Source organism: Pocillopora damicornis, chromosome 4, assembly GCF_964200805.1.
Source record: "Pocillopora damicornis chromosome 4, jaPocDami1.2, whole genome shotgun sequence".
Classification (NCBI taxonomy): domain Eukaryota; kingdom Metazoa; phylum Cnidaria; class Anthozoa; order Scleractinia; family Pocilloporidae; genus Pocillopora; species Pocillopora damicornis.
In genome coordinates, this window is record NC_142673.1 from 10,467,761 (window position 1) to 10,471,112 (window position 3,352).

Here is a 3,352-nt window from a genome sequence, read left to right on the forward strand (position 1 = left end):
GCAATATTTAATCCCAATTCAATAATTCAATCCCGCATTCAACCATTCAATCCTGCATTCAGCCATTCAACTGGCGGACTGGGTAACCTGGCACAAAAGATGGACGAGCTGGAGCCTGAAATCTAAGTTATCATATAAAGCAAGATGGCAGCAGATGCACAGCAATTTGAGCTAACAGAAATACCTAGTTTTTTAACCACATCCTAGACAAGATGACTCAGTTATGTAAGATTCCTTTTGAGGTGGAACCATTGGAAGAGCATGCCGTAACACTTGACAAAACCATATCCTTGTTAAGAAAGATGGAATATTGTTTCCAGTTTGAAGATAACAAGAAAACACAGTTGAAAAAATTACTTTCGCTTTTGATGATATTTGACAGGGCTGGAACCATTTATTGTCTCCAGCTTCCATTACCACAACAACTGTCGCCAACTTGGGCTCAAACAGACAAGCAAATATTTCTTCACCCGAGAGGCCATCATACAATATATTTTCTGAAGCACTTGAGGAACTTTGTGCATTCAGTTTCACCTGGGACAAAATTGCTAAAATATTGGGTGTGTCGAGGTGGACTGTACTAAGAAGAGAGCAAAAATTCGGACTACAAGAGATGAGAGAGTTTAGCAATACAACTGACCAAGAAGTTGATGAATTAGCTAGAAACCATATATCTAATCATGGTACAACATCAGGTCAAGGGTACATTGCAAGGTATATAAAGTCACTTGGACTAAGGGTACAGTGCAGGCGAATAAGAGAGAGTATGACTTGGGTTGACTTCAAAAATACTGCTATCAGATGGGGTGCTCAAGTCTCACGAAGAACATACCAGGTGCCATGACCAAATTCGTTTTGGCATCTGGATGGCCATCATTCATTAATACGCTGGAAATTAGTCATAAACGGATGTATAGATGGATTTTCTCGAAGAATTAAGTTTTTCAAGTGCAGCTCTAATAATCTTGCCCAAACTGTCCTCGACCTCTTTCTTGATGCAGTCAACAAAGATGGAAATCGTTGGCCCTCCCAAATCCAAGTTGACAAGGGAGTAGAAAATGTACTTGTCTGTGACACAATGATTGAGGCTAGGGGTGAAGGTAGGGGAAGTTTTATTGCTGGACCATCAACCCATAACCAGAGAATCGAAAGATTGTGGAGGGATGTTTATAGGTGTATCTGTCATCAGTACTACTACATTTTTTATGCTATGGAATCTACAGGTCTTTTGAATATAGATGATCCTCTACGACTATTTACTTTACAACATATCTTTCTCCCAAGAATAAACAAAGCACTGAGGGAGTTTTTAGAAGGATTCAATCATCATAAGGTGCGCACAGAAGAGTTGGTCTCCCTATCAAATGTGGCTGAACATACATACATACATACATGACCTTTATTTAAGTGACTAATTGTTCTAGTGCCTATTGGCACTAATTGGCGACACCTTTAAGAGTAATAAATCTAATTATTAATAAATGTAATATATGAGCTCGGACACTAAAAATGAATATGTATAAATATGCGTGCGTCAAGTTAACTTAAGCATAAGCGACATTCACTCCCACATCCTTCGAGAAATGATGTTACATCCTTCTTACGTATAGTTGTCCTAAAAGTTGCCAAAGTTCCAATATTTCTTTCTTCCTTGCTTAATTTTGACCACAATTGTGGTCCAAGAAATCTAAGAGAATGTCTTCCATAAGTAACACTTTTAAACCGAGGTAAGACAAAATCTGCATTTCTTAGGTTGTATCCCTTATTATTAGTATTCTCATCGTCGATATTAAAAATGTTCGCAATTTTGTTCGTTGTTAATTTGTTTTTAACTTTAAACATCAAAATTAGTATATCCTGCAACCTCCTATTTTGCAAAGTAGTTAATTTAGCTCTTTTTAGTAAGGTGTCATAACTTTCGGCAGTAGTATTATACACTAATCTTAAGGCTCTTTCTTGTAGACGCTCCAATTTACGATTATCAGATGCCGTGCAAAAATGCCACACTACGTGGCAATAAGTAAGGTGTGGCATGATAGCTAATTTTGTGCAAAAGTAACTTGGCATTTACTGGGATAAGATTTTTAAGCCTTCTTAAAACTCCGATCATACCGGCAACTTTCTTACACACACTACGTAAATGATCTTTAAAGTTTAGGTTTTCGTCTAGGGTTACACCTAGGATCTTGATGGATTGTGACTGTTCAACTTTTTTGCCACTTATATCCAGATCAGTGTTCCTTTCACCTTTTGAATTTCCCAAAACCATAGCTTGGTATTTATCGCAATTGACCTTTAAAAGATAATCTTGATACCATTTAGTCATCTTCTCTCCATTGTCCACCAGTATCTTCTCCACTCTTTTCATTGTTTCATGTGCTACAAAGACCTGATGGTCATCCACATACATCGAGACATTGGCATCTGATATTATGTTAGGCAAATCGTTCTGGAAAATATTCCACATAAGTGGTCCAAATGTGCTTCCCTGTGGACATCCTCTCTTCATCACAATCCAGTCGCTTATTACAGAACCTATCCTTACTCTATTCTCTCTTCTCTGAAAATATGATCGTATGAGCTGTATGGCTTTGTCAGAGAAATTGTAGGCTTGCAGTTTATTTAAGAGTAACTGAGGGCTAAGAGAATCAAAAGCCTTGCTCATATCCGATGACAATATACCGACAATTCTCTTGCTGTCTAGTTCTGCTCTCCATGTTTCGGTCAGCCTCACAGCTATTCTTTGTACAATAGGCAGTGACAGCATCACTGAGTCTGTCATCCATAACCTTACTGACTTGTTGGACCAGCAATATTTCATAAACTTTATTTACGCATGACGGCACCATGATAGGTCTATAGTTTGTATCCCTTTGTTTATCATCCTTCTTATGTACCGGTATCCATTCTCCATGCTTGAGCTTTGCTATCCATTCTCCATTTCTAATTGCTTGGTTAAAAATCACAGCAAGAGACGAAGCTAACTCAGTGGCGCCTACTTTAAGGATCTTAGGGTCGATCCTGTCATATCCCCATGACTTATTGGGGTTTAGGTTGCTCATGACTTTTCGCAATTATTCGCATGTAATTTCGTTAAATTCAAAGTGGTTTTCATGTAAATCTCTCTTGATAAGATAAGTCGAAATATTAAGAAGAGAGTTGTGATTCATGAAATCACTCTCTACACAGTCATTTACGTGGTCCCCTCCAATTCCATCAGCCATAGTGGAGAAAAAATTAGCAAAGTGGTTAGCTACTTTGGTTTGATCCCCCTCCAACACATCCTTAACTTTCAAGCATATATCACCGCTGTTTCCCTGTTTGTTCTTGAAGTCAGTGAATGGTCTAAACG

At 38.2% G+C, this 3,352-nt stretch overlaps 1 pseudogene; it reads left to right on the forward strand.

Annotated features, from left to right (window-relative positions):
* Nucleotides 1-212: 212 nt before the first annotated feature.
* LOC149046770 (uncharacterized) overlaps nucleotides 213-3,352 on the forward strand; it is a 3,950-nt pseudogene continuing 810 nt past the window's right edge.